Source organism: Triticum aestivum, chromosome 1B (assembly GCF_018294505.1).
Source record: "Triticum aestivum cultivar Chinese Spring chromosome 1B, IWGSC CS RefSeq v2.1, whole genome shotgun sequence".
Lineage (NCBI taxonomy): Eukaryota > Viridiplantae > Streptophyta > Magnoliopsida > Poales > Poaceae > Triticum > Triticum aestivum.
In genome coordinates, this window is record NC_057795.1 from 526,657,466 (window position 1) to 526,671,365 (window position 13,900).

General features: G+C 43.4%; 1 long non-coding RNA gene across 1 annotated transcript; it reads right to left on the bottom strand.

Moving 5' to 3' along the window:
• Positions 1 to 217: 217 nt before the first annotated feature.
• Positions 218 to 1,714, bottom strand: LOC123093779 (uncharacterized). Its single transcript, XR_006445552.1, has 3 exons — positions 1,073 to 1,714; positions 648 to 1,000; positions 218 to 560 (listed from the first exon to the last, which is right to left on the bottom strand). It is a non-coding gene; the product is annotated as an uncharacterized lncRNA (long non-coding RNA).
• Positions 1,715 to 13,900: the final 12,186 nt, after the last annotated feature.

Sequence of the window (13,900 nt, forward strand, 5' to 3'; positions counted from 1 at the left end):
AGTGAGCTTCATCTTTTGGACCACAGAGAGTGACGAGGCAAGTGAACCACATCAGGGGGAAAGTGAATCGTAACACGAGTTAAATGAACTGTATGATTTTTTTTGATTTTTTTCTAAATTTTAAAAATTATATAAGGACTACATGATCGAGGCTAGAGAACTGCATTTGTTTTGGTTGAAGAAAGTGAACCTCAAGGTAGAAATAGAAGGACTTAACTTCTTGCAATGTTATTTTTGTTCTGGAGCTGCATTTCTTTGAATGTTATTTTCTTCAAAACAAAAAGAACTGCATATGACAGAGGTACGGACCTCTAATAAAATAAAATAAAAATCTCTGTGCCAGGACAAACTGAGCCGCATTTTTTCACTTATAACGAACTAAAAAAAGTATGACGCCTTCCACCCCTAGGGCAGTATACTTGTCTCTTGCCGCCGATATACAACACCGATGTTTCCGCACTGCACGAACACACATGCCGCACTGCACAGGAACGTGCGGGCCGAACCGCTCGCCAAAAGCACTGCACGGAAGCTGCTCCAGTGTCTCGGTGGTCAAACACCTGCAGTGCACGAACGCGGCTTCTATGAACTTTTCCATTTTGTTTTGTGCTTGCCGATTCGATCTTGTAGAGGAGATGAGCTCTTACCTAGGTGGCGGACGTGCAGCTCAGCAGGTCAGGACATGCATGAACATGCATACATCCCCACAGGCACAACAAAAAGCAATACGCACTGCAAAAATGCACATGGAAACCGCACACCGCACTAAACTCCACTGCGCGAGCTGCAGCCTCACCGGCGATGCGTACTGCAATTGGACCGCACAAGGTATCAAATCTCTAGCCAAAATCCAACAAAAAAACAAGTTATCCCTTTCTGAACTGCATGGGCGTCCTCGCCGCTGTTGAACATCATCGCGTGCTCCTGGGATCGCTGGTATCTTGCCTTTTTGTGGAGGTTGAGCACAGGCACACTGCTGCTCCTCGCGCGCCGGTTCCTCCTGTGGCCGAAACTTGTATTAGAAGTCAGGGGGCAAGGGGAAGTAAGTAAAATCGAGAAAGGAAGGATGTACCTGGCGCGGGCATCGGGTCCTTGGAGGAGGGAGGCGCCGGCATCGGGTCCTTGGAGGAGGGAGCCGCCGAGTAATGGTTGGCCCGAGCTCGCAACAGAGGAGAGGGGGCCTCTCGTGACACCACGGGCTCCATGGATCCAGGGCAGAGGAGGTGGGGGCTGCACCATGTGCTCTTTTTGGATCCGGGGCGAAGAAAGGAGGTGGGGCAGCGTTGCGGTGGCCGGATGGGTCTCACCGCGGCAGCGGGGCGTCGCAGGACAGGGCTCGACCTCGAGTCCACCTCGGGGGGCAGAGAAGTCACGATCCATGCCGGAATCAAAGCGGGAGAGAGGGAGGGTGAGAGCATGGGCGCGCGGATCCCCTCCCGTTAGATCCAGAGCATCTCGATGGTGAAGGTGAGGCACCACCTGGTGGATCCTCGCCGGATCCGGGGCTGGAATTTCTTCGGGGGTCACGTGGGGCGTGGCCACGCGCGACTAGGAGGAAGGAGGAAGGAGGCCCTCCAACATCACGCGCGGGGGTGGGGGGAAGGGGGTGGAGGGCGCCGGAGGAGGGGGAGCCCGCCCAGATCCCGTCCGTCAGCGAGGAGGCGCGTGGGGCTGGTGTCGGCTCATACTGGGAGGTGGCCGCGGGCAGGGAAGGCAGGGGTGCGGGGGGTTGGGGTGTGTGGGCACGGGAAGAAGCGGGTGGGGGTTGTTTTTTCTCGTTCGTGCAGTTCGTCCCTATGCTTCTATGTAGTCTTTTAGTTTGCGCTATATATATATATACAGACGGTCTATTCTGCTAATATTAGCAGAATAACTATTTTGCACACCACTTCCGCACTACACGCTGAACGCAAGTGCACTGCATCTTCTTGACGACGAGCACTGCAATATAGACTAGTGAACTTCGCGTCGGAAAAAACTGCACGCAGTGTTTTTCTGCTACTGTTTTTGCTCTAATTTTTTGATTGTTTATCGGAACGAGGCGTATAATATACCGTTGAAAAGCTATGGATTAGGCGCAACTTCGACATGTTGAACAGTTTTCGAGATTCCACACGGTTTAAGAGCAGTTTTGAAAATGGTGCGGCGGATGACGAGTGGCAGCGAGCGTTTTTTCGCGTTTTTTTCTAAACGGCTTATCGGAATGAAGCAAATGATACGCCGTTGGATAGATATCGTCGAGGCGCATCTTTTTCATATATAAATGTTTCTTTAATTCGTTACAGTTTAAGAGCAGTTTCAAATTTACTAAATCGCGGAACTCTGTTTTTCAATTTTTTTTGAAATCTCGGTACTGTTTTTGCTCCAGTTTTCTAACCATTTGTCGAAACGAGACGTATGATAAGCCGTTTGAAAGCTACGGACAAGGCGCAACTTTCATATGTTGAAATGGTTTTGAGATTTCTTACGTTTTTTAGTTAATTTTGAAAATTGTGCGGCTGACTTCGAGAGGCAACGGCTGTTTTTATGGGAAATTTTTACGAACGGCTGGTCGGAATAATTCAAATCATACGGCGTTGGAAAGATATCGACGAGACGCAACTTTTTCATGTAGAACACTCTCTCTAATTCCTTACGGTTTAAGAGCAGTTTCGATTTTATCGAAAAACGGACACTGTTCTTCGCAAGACCAAAATCGTCATATTTACTGCATGGGACAGAAGAACGCATTGCTTCAGACAAAATACCGCACTGCATCAGATGGGCAAGTGCACTTCATGGTTTCTTTTTGTTTAGACGTATTTTTTCTCGGAAGAGGAAAGAAGAACGCACTACTCCAGACGAAATACCGCACTTCATTATATGGGGCAAGTGCACTGCATGGTTTCTTTTTGTTTAGACGTATTTTTTCTCGGAAGGGGAAAGAAGAACGCACTGCTTCAGACAAAATATCGCACTTCATTAGATGGGCGAGTGCACTGCATGGTTTTTTTGTGGGACATAAATTTTCCCAAACGATGTGGAGTGCACTTCATGTCAAGCGTTGGTGAACCACAGTCCTATGAAAAGTGAATCTCGAGACTACCGTAAACGGGCTGCGACACTACCGAAAGTGAACCGCGTGAATTTTTTCCAACTCAATATTTTTTCGCGCATAGACCGAGCGAGTGGACCGCAGGGACAGAACAAGTAAACCACATGTAATGAGAAGTGAGATGCTTTCCTAGGTGTTTTTTTTTGGATTGCTAAGTGAAGCACAAAGGAGCTTTATAATGCACTGCATGGTGAACAAAGTGAGCTTAAAAACATACATATCCACTCATTATTTTTACACAGCCACGCAGCCATCTAGTACACAGCAGAATCGACTTTGCAGTACCCAACAAAACTCCACTAGGGAAAGACTTGCTTATACAAAATGACCGTCCATTCTTAGTACCCTTTTTCTCTATGTGTTTCCCATAAACAACAAATCAAACTTCAAATGAACATCGATGTTCTCTTCTCTTTATTAGTGAGTGTTGCACTGTAGGTGATTTCTAGGAGAAAAAAAAGTGAGCTGCAAAACAAAACAAGAGTGAGCTACACCACACTGTAAAACTAAACACACTAGAAAAAACTGAATCGCATCAGGTGAGCACTGCACACGCTACCCCGCCGAACTGCACCATTGCGGCTGTCGTACTGCACGCACGGCCAGTGATGCACGCTGATGCGCTTCGCACGGCACGGATGCGTCGAGTGAACTGCACGGGAGCTGGGGGTGGAGCCCCTCCTCTGCTCGTCGTGGTGTCGTCCTCCACTGAATCATCGTCAACGGAAGGTAGGTGGAGACAGGTTACAGAGAGACGGGAGCCACTTGCATCTCGCGTGGTAGAGGCACCAACGAAAAGTGTAAACAGAGGCACACTTCACCGCAACGCCATCTTCCTGTTGCTGCTCGGGCGTAAGGGAAGAGGAGGACAGAGGCAGCCGCCACCCGCTGGCCGCAGACTACCGGATCTCCTCGTCACGTCGTTTGCAAGCTTGCCGAAGGATCACAAAAAACAGAGTGTCATGGATCGTGGCAGCGTGGTTACTGCACCATGGCTGACGATGAGGGGAGGCCGACGAACCTGCACGAAGACAGGGGCCCTTTCCAAGCTGCACGGGGGCCGCGACCGAGGCCGACGAACTCTGTGGACCGGCGGCGGTCGGATCCGTCGGCTTGGCGGCGCGGTGGGGCTGGATCCGTCGTCTGGGCGGCACGGAGGCGTGCGGGGTCGTGTTGCGGCTGGGAGGAGCTCCGGCGCTGGAAGGAAGTGCGGCACGGGGAAGAAAGGAGCCAGCGGCCCTGCGGCGGTGGGAGGAAGGAGCCCCAGGGGCACTCTGGCGCGGAGAAGGAAGCTAGGTGGCAGCACGGCACGGCGGCGGGAGGAGGGAGGTGGAGAAGGATTCCGCCGGATCCGGTTGGGGAAATTGGTTGTGCTCGACCGGCCGGGGAGGAAAGGAGCCAGGGGAGTTCTCAAGGCCGTCGCGGCGGTGTGGGTGGGTGGCGGTGCTAGGAGGCCCGCGGATCTCGCCGTGCGGGTGGATCCAGGGTGCCGAGGGGAATGGGCGCGCGGCGTGGGTGGTGGGGCGGGGGGGGGGGGGCAAAGCGGGGCCGGGAGGTGGTGCGCGTGCGGGGAAGAAGGTGGGAGGAGGGAGGTCGTGCCGTGGGATGCGCCGACGGGTAGGGGTCCGAGGAAGAAGGTGGGGTGGGATGCTCCAGGTTCTGTATGCGGTTCATTTTATCCGTGGCGCAGTTTGTTTGGTGTTAGCAGAATAAGGATTTGGTGTGCAGAATAAGACTCTAGAGGGTGTTATCATAATAGACCCACCATATATATATACCGACGGTCTATTCTGCTAATATTAGCAGAATAACTATTCTGCACACCACTTTAGCACTGCACACTCACCAGAAGCGCACTGCATCATTTTGACGACGCGCACTGCAATAGAGACTAGTGAACTTCTCGTCGGAAAAACTGCACGCGTTATTTTTCCGGTACTGTTTTCGCTCTAACTTTTTAACCGTTTATCGGCATAAGGCATGTAATATATCATTGAAAAGCTATGGATTAGGCGCAACTTCGACATGTTGAACACTTTTCGAGATTCCACACGGTTTAAGAGCAGTTTTGAAAATAGTGCGGCGGATGACGAGTGGCAGCGAGCATTTTTTTGCATTTTTTTCTAAACCGCTTGTCGGATCGAAGCAAATGATACGCTGTTGGATAGATATCATCGAGGCGCATCTTTTTCATATATAAATCTTTCTCTAATTCATTAAGGTATAAGAGCAGTTTCAAATTTACTAAATCGCGGAACTCTGTTTTTCAATTTTTTTGAAATTTTCGGTACTGTTTTTGCTCCAGTTTTCTAACCGTTTGTCGAAACGAGGCATGTGATACGCTGTTGGAAAGCTATGTTGAGATATTTTTGAGATTCCTTACGGTTTTAAGTTAATTTTGAAAATCGTGCGGCGAACGACGAGTGGCAGCGGCAGTTTTTCGTGAAATTTTTGGAAACCGCTGGTCAGAATGATTCAAATGATACGCCGTTAGAAAGATATCAACGATACGCAACTCTTTCATGTAGAACACTCTCTCTAATTCTTTACGGTTTAAGAGGAATTTTGAATTTACCGAAATGCGGACACTCTGTTTTTCGCGACACCCAAATCGACGTGGATACTTCATCCGACTGAAAACCGCACTGCAACGGACGAAAAACCGCACTGCATCAGACGGGTAAGAGAACTGCATGGTTTTTTTTGTGGGACGTAAACTTTATAAGACGAAGAAGAAAACCGCACCGCTTTTATACGGAAAACCGCACTACATCAAAGAGTCAAGCGAACTTCATGATTTTCTTGTCGGACGTAAATTTTCTCAGATGAGCTTTTGTGAGTGTTTGTCGTCATTTTTTATGAAAGAACGCACTGCTTCGAACGGAAAACCGCACTGCATCGGAAAGTCAAGCAAACTTCATGATTTCTTTTTGTTGGACGTAAATTTTCTCGAACGAGTTTTTGTTTTCTTTTTTCAAACATATTTTTACAAAAGGAACATCATGCACATGATGCTTCCTCTGGTTGCCAGCCAGCCATCATGCACCAAGAACTGCATCTGCACGAGTGTGACATGAGAGTGCCAGCCAGCCATCAAGATGAGCACGCACAGGCGTTGGCCGTCGGGGTGCTCGGCCACTGCAAGATTAGCACGACGGGTCTGGGGTGCACTACACTGCACGCCAGACCCATGAGCACTGCATGCCAGCACCGCGCGCACTACATGCCTGCACCGCGCCGAAGACCCAGGTGAAACTGCATTTTTTTGTGCCCAAACGAAATCTAAAAATGCCAAAAATTCCCTGAACTTCGTCAGCGCATCAACCGCACCACATCAGTCCACCATCGCATGAGGTGCAGTGGTGAACCGCTGGATTCGTCAGCGACGGGCCGTGCGCCCTGTGCAGCACCACCCGCGCCATCTGGGAGGGCCAGGGCTCTGGCGGCGGCGCAGCACGGCCGGCGTCCCTGCTGGAAGGGTCCCTGGATCCGGTTGCCAGGGCTCGCCACCGCGGAGAGTGGCCGAGCAGCACCAGGTCGGGCTGAGATGGCAGGGAGATGACCCCGTCCCAGCTACGCGGTGGGGGGCCTCGGGAGGGGTGGCACGGTGATGCTGATGCAGTGGAGTCCTCGCCCCCGCGAGCCGAGCTGCAGCATCGTTCACAGTGGACTGATGCTGATGGCCGCGCCTGGACGCAGACACGGACAAGAATAAGGGGAGGCGCAGGACTCCGGCAGCGGCGCCCGCAAGGGCCGCATCCCGATGACGATGGTCGCGCCCTAGTTCTGGTGGTGGATAACTCGTCGGCGGTGCGTCGGGTTCCGGCGTGGTGAGCGACCTCGAATCCTCGTTGCTCGCACGTAGAGGTTGAGATCGACGCCTAGGAGCGCCCTGGCCTCCTCTGGTTGCCGCCGCACAGGGCCTAGAAGGAGAAGATAGCTTTTCCGGCGGCTACTGGTGCACTTGATACAGATCTGGATCGAGCTAGCAGAGAGGAAAGTGGGGTGGGTCGGGGCACGGTCGTGCAGGAGGAAGTTGGAGGGGCGGCGCAGGTGAGGTTATGCTCTTGCACGGTGCATGAGGAGGATAGTGGGGCGGCGTAGAATGGGGGCCTCCGACCGGCGCGGGGCGGGGCGCGTTGTCCAAGAAGGTGGTCGTGGGCGGGGTGGGGCGCGCCGGAGAAGATGGGAGGTTTGGCGGAGCGCTACTTGGCCGGCTGGGGGCGCAGCGTCGGCAGCGGGTTGGTGGATCGGGGGTGGTGTGTGGGAGGCGCAGCGCCGGCAGTTGGTTGGTGGATCGGGGGTGGGGTGTGGGAGAAAGGAGGTGGAGTGGATTGGGGGTGGAGCGGGGCAGGTGGGGTGGTTTTATTTTTTGTTGCGTGCGGTACAGATGCATGTCGGGTCGGTTTCATCAGTGCTTGGGGGTGTTAGCAGAATAAGAAAAGTGGTGTGCAGAATAAGACTTAAGGGGTGTTATCATAATAGACCCACCCTATATATATATATATATATATATATATATATATATATATATATACATGAACACTATTCTGATCACGGGATCAGAATAATATTCTGATCACAACCTGAACTGCCTGAGTAACGCGCCTGAACTTCCCTCTGTACTGGGTTGAACTTCACCTAAAAAGTGTCCAAATGGGGCTTGCGATATACCGTTGGAAAGTTATGGACACCAATATCATGATCCAAGTTAAATTTTTGGCAAAATGTAAGCGGTTTAAGAGCAGTTTCGAAAACAGTTTTTTCTTCATACAAAAAACGTGAATCATATTTTCGATCGCATTTCTAAACCGTTTATCAGAATGAGGTAAATAATATAGCATTGAAAAGCTGCTGCAAAACCGCTCCTTCGACATGTTGAAAGTTTTCTCTAATTCCCTACGGATAAAGAGTAATTTTGAAAATCGTAAAATTTCACAAACCGAACAGCCGAGTTTGTATTTTCAATATAATTTCTAAACGGCTAATCCATTTGAGGCAAATTATATGGCATTGGAAATCCTGTGAAAATGCGCTACTTTTTCATGTTAAATGTTTTTTCTAATTTGGAATGGTTTAAAAGTAATTCAGAAAACGGTACAAGTTCCACCGAGTTTGTATTTTCGAGATAATTTTTTAACCGTACAGCCGAATGCAACAAATAATACGGCGTTGGAAAGCTTGAGAAAATGCAAAACTTTTTCGTATATATTGTTTCTCCTAATTCCTTACAGTTTTAAGTCAAATTGGAAAATGGCTAAAAACGTATTTTTGGCATAATTTCTACACACTTTATCAAAATGGGGCAAATAATATACCGCTGCAAAGCTACGGAAAATGCGAAACTTTTTCATGTTGATGGTTTTCTCTGATTCCTAGCCGTTTTCAAGTAATTGCAAAAATGACGAGATCATTCGTTCTGCTTTTATCGCGAAACTGATTCTTCGAAAATGCATCACGTGAAGAACCTGAACTTCTCGGCACGTGTACTTGAACTTCACTCTATTATTCACGTGCTTTTTTTGCTCGTATATATCTATCCACTTCTCCTAGCTCTCTATCCACTCACCGGAATTGAGCAAGTGATATACGGATGGAAAGCTGCTGTAAACACGCAATTTTTCCGTGTTGATCATTTTTTCATACTTGCAACGATCTTAAAAGGTTTTCATCTAAAATTCATTCAGCGTAGTAGTTGAACTTCATGCTGTTTTCACGTTGAACTTCTGCGACGTATTTTTGTTTGTACGCGCGCCTAAACTTCTCTCTGTACGAACCCGACCTTCAGGCTATCTTCGCAACCGTGCCTTCTACCGCGAGTTTTTCTGGTTAGTCGTGTTCCATGTGATGTAAGTGTAATCTTCAAATGATTTTTAGCAACTAAATACTCGTTTTAGATAGGAATCTCACTCATAGGCGTATTTGCACTCGTGTCGTGAAGAACTCGTGTTTTTTGCAATTTTACTGCCTGAGTTGTTCGACCTGAACTTCCCCCTATGCTAGGTTGAACTTCCCGCAACATTGCCCAAATAGGGCTTGCTATATACCGTTGGAAAGCTATGGACACGAGTATCATAACCCAAGTTAAATTTTTCGCAAAATGTAAGCGGTTTAAGAGCAGTTTTGAAAACCGTTTTTTCTTCACACAAAAAACGTGAATTGTAATTTCAATCGCATTTCTAAACCGTTTATCGGAATGAGGCAAGTAATATGGCTTTGGAAAGCTGCTGCAAAACCGCTCCTTCCACATGTTGAAAGTTTTCTCTAATTCCCTACAGTTAAAGAGTCATTTAGAAAATGGTAAAATTTCACAAACCGAACAGCCGAGTTCGTATTTTCGATGTCATTTCTAAACGGCTCAACCAATTGAGGCACATGATATGGCGTTGGAAAGCTTACAAAAATGTGCTAACTTTTCATGTAGAAAGGTTTTTCTAATTTTGAACGGTTTAAAAGTGATTTAGAAAACGGTACAAGTTTCACCGAGTTAGTATTTTCGATCTATTTTTTTAACCCTATGTCCGAATGCAACAAATGATATGGTGTTGGAAAGCTTGTGGAAATGCGAAACTTTTTGGAATATATTATTTCTTCCAATTCCTTACTGTTTTATGTTAGTTTTCAAAATGGCTAAAAACGTATTTTCGCTGCAATTTCCACAAACTTTATCAGAATGGGGCAAATAATATACCGTTGAAAAGCTAAGGAAAATGCGAAACTTTTTCATGTTGATGGTTTTCTGTGATTCCCTGCCATTTTCAAGTAATTTGGAAAATGGCGAGATCATTCATTCCGCCTTTATCGCGAAACAGATTCGTGAAAAATGCATCGCGTGAAGTACCTGAACTTCTCGGTATGAAACCTTGAACTTCACTCTGTTTTTTCACGTGCTTTTTTTGCCTGTGGCTCTCCATCCACGCACCGGAACACTCATCGGAGTTGTGCAAGTGATATACCGATGGAAAGCTGCTGTAGACACGCAACTTTCCCGTGTTGATCACTTTTTCATACTCGCAACGATTTTAAAAGTTTTTCATTTGAAATTCATTCCGTGTAGTAGTTGAATTTCCAGCAGTTTTCGCGTTGAACTTCCGTGACGTATTTTCGTTTTGTAATTTTCTCATACATTCGTCAATGTCACACAAATGATATTCCTTTTGTACAAATCTCTCTCACAATAATTTTTTGAACTTTCTTCGACGAAGGACTTGAACTTATAACAAGACTTTTAGCCTTTACTTTTTTATTCTTTTTAATACAAAATACACACCATGTAGTGCATGAACTTCTGACAGTTATCAACCTGAACTTCTCTCGGTTACGTGAATTTTTTTTAAGTTTTTTTATGAATTTTTAATCTAATTTTCTGAATCCTTTTTTTATGAATTTATGAAGCGCTATAATTTTTAATAGTTGAACTTCTTTTTATATTTTTAAACTACTTATTTTATTTTTGAACTTCTTGTTTGCATTCTTTAATAACTAGGAAAATCTGAGTTTTCTATAATCATCAAACTGCTCCATCTTTTTAATATGGACTTCTTGGTTTTATTTTTAATCCTTTTTTATGAAATTTTGAAGCGTTATATTTTTAAAAGTTGAACTTCATGTTATTTTATTTTTGAACTTCTTGTTTCCAAATCTTTAATAACAAGGGAAATCTGAGTTTTCTATAATCATCGAACTTCTCCATCTTTTTAATATGGACTTCCTGGGTTTTTTTTCTTAATCTTTTTTATCAAATTTTAAAGCGCTCTATTTTTAAAAGTTGAACTTCTTGTTATTTAATTTTTGAACTTCTTATTTGCATTCTTTAACAACGAGGAAAATCTGAATTTTCTATAATCATCGAACTTCTCCATCTTTTTAAATTGGACTTCCTGGTTTTATTTTTTCTTACTTTTTTATGAAATTTTTGAAATGTTCTATTTCTAAAAAGTTGAACTTCTTGTTATTTTATTTTTGAAATTCTCGTTTTCATTCTTTAATAACGAGGAAAATCTGATTTTTCTATAATCATCGAACTTCTCCATCTTTTTAATATGGACTTCCTGGTTTTATTTTTTCTTAATCTATTTTATGAAATTTTTGAAACGCTCTATTTTTAAAAAGTTGAACTTCTTGTTATTTTATTTTTGAACTTCTTATTTCCATTCTTTAATAACGAGGAAAATCAGAGTTTTCTATAATCATCAAACTTGTCCATCTTTTTAATATGGACTTTCTGGTTTTATTTCTTAATCCATTTTTATGAAAATTTGAAACGCTCTATTTTTAAAAGCTAAATTTCTTTTTTTTTTATTTTTGAACTTCTTGTTTCCATTCTTTAATAACGAGGGAAACCTAAGTTTTCTATAATCATCGAACTTCTCCATCTTTCTAATTTGGACTGGGTTTTTTTTCTTAATTTTTTTTATGAAATTTTGAAGCACTCCATTTTAAAAAGTTGAACCTGTTGTTTTCCGTTCTTTAATAACGAGGGAAATCTGAGTTTTCTATAATCATCGATCTTCTTCATCTTTTTAATTTGGACTTCCTGGTTTTTTTCTTAATCTTTTTTTGAAATTTTGAAGCGCTCTATTTTTAAAAGTTGAACTTGTTGTTATTTAATCTTTGAACTTCTTGTTTTCCATTCTATAATAACGAGGGAAATCTGAGTTTTCTATAATCATCGAACTTCTCCATCTTTTTAATTTGGACTTCCTAGTATTGTTCTTAATCTTATTTATGAAAAATTTGAAGTGCTCTATTTTAAAAAGTTGAACTTATTATTTTTTTTAATTTTTGAACTTCTTGTTTTCCATTGTTTAATAACGAGGGAAATCTGAGTTTTCTATAATCATCGAACTTCTCCATCTTTTTAATTTGGACTAATGGTTTTATTTCTTTTAGTAATGAAAAAAAATCCTACTTTTTGATAGACATCGAGCCGCTCCGTTTTTAAATATAAACTTATAGGTTTATTTTAATAGAACTTCTTCATTATTTCGAATAGAACTTATTGGTCTTATTCTTTAGTGACCGGAAAAATTGAGTTTTCAAATAAATATCAAACTGCTCTACTTTTAAAAATTGAACTTCTTGGTTTTATTATTTAGTAACAAGAAAAATTGAGTTTTTAATATGCATTGAACTACTTCATTTTAAATTGAACTTCTTGGTTTTAATCTTTAGTATTGGGGAAAATCTGAGTTTTTTAATTTTGAACTTCTTGGTTTTTAAATTGAATTTTCTTTAGTTTTTCCTTTTTATTTAGGTTTGAAGTTCTTCATTTTATTCTTTAGTAAGGAGAAAAATCTGACTATTTTTAACCGTCGTACGTCTCTCTTTTTTACTTTGAACTTCTTAGAAATAAATATGTTTTTTTAAGAAACTTGATAGAACTAATTTTTGTTCAAATGTTCGAACGGATCTCTATAAAAAAATTGAACTTCTTGACTTTTACTCTTTAGCCATGGGATAAATATGTTTTTGTATAAAGTTCGAATTGCTCTGCTAATTTAATTTGAACTTATTTGTTTTTGCTCTCCCGAGCACAAAATTGAGTTTTTTACAAACTTTGACCTTCTCTATTATTTAATTTGAACTTCTTAGTTTTATTCTTAGGAAAATTTTGGTTCTTTTAATCTGTTTTTATAAATTTTTGGACTTATTTGGTTTTTTAATTCGTCCTTCTTTGATTTTGTAATAAACATTGAACTTCTCGATTTTCTTAATATAAACCTCTAGATGTTGTAGAAAACAAGAAAATTCCATTTTTCTATAAATTTTGAACTACTCTCTTTTTTTTGGTTTGAACTCCTTGGTTAATTATTAAGTAAGGAGAAAAATCCTAGTTTGTAATAAATACTAAACCGCTTTGTTATCTAAATTTGAACTTTCGGGTTTTTAAAGAAACAAAGAAAACCCGTTATATATATAAAATATGTACTGCTCTATTTATTTTATTTGACCTTCTTGATTTTCTAATAAACAATGAACTTCTCCGTTATTTAAATTTGAACTTCTAAGTTTTCTTGTATCCGTGAAAACCTATTTTTTATAATCTTTTTGGACTACTCTGTTTTTTAGTTTAACCTTTTTAGTTTTGTAATAAATAGTGAACTTCTCTACTTTTAACTTTGAACCTCTGGTTCTTTTTTCGAAATGGGGACAATCCTTTCTCATATATTTTTTACAAACGAGGAAGGGAGTGCTAGTGAGGGATGGCGTCGATGGTCAGGGAACGGGATGAGGGGCGGTTGTTGGGAACGTAGTAATTTCAAAAAAATTCCTACGCACACGCAAGATCATGGTGATGATATAGCAACGAGGGGAGAGTGTTGTCTATGTACCCTCGTAGACCGAAGCGGAAGCGTTGACGCAACGTAGAGGAAGTAGTTGTACGTCCTCCGGTTCAACCGATCCAAGTACCGTTACTCCGGCACCTCTGAGTTCTTGACACACGTACAGCTCGATGACGCACCCTCGATCTCCGATCCAGCAGAGGCGCCGAGGGGGAGTTCCGTCAGCACGACGGCGTGGTGACGATCTTGATGTTCTCCTGTTGCAGGGCTTCGCCTAAGCACCGCTACAATATGACCGAGGTGTAATATCGTGGAGGGGGGCACCGCACACGGCTAAGGAACGATCAATGATCAACTTGTGTGTCATAGGGTGCCCCCCTACCCACGTATATAAAGGAGGGAGGGAGGAGGTGGCCGGCCCTAGGGGGGGCGCGCCATGAGGAGGGGGAAACCTACTCCAAGTAGGTTTCCCTCTCTTTTCCTTATCTTATTTGGAGGGGGAAGGAAAGAGTACTAGTAT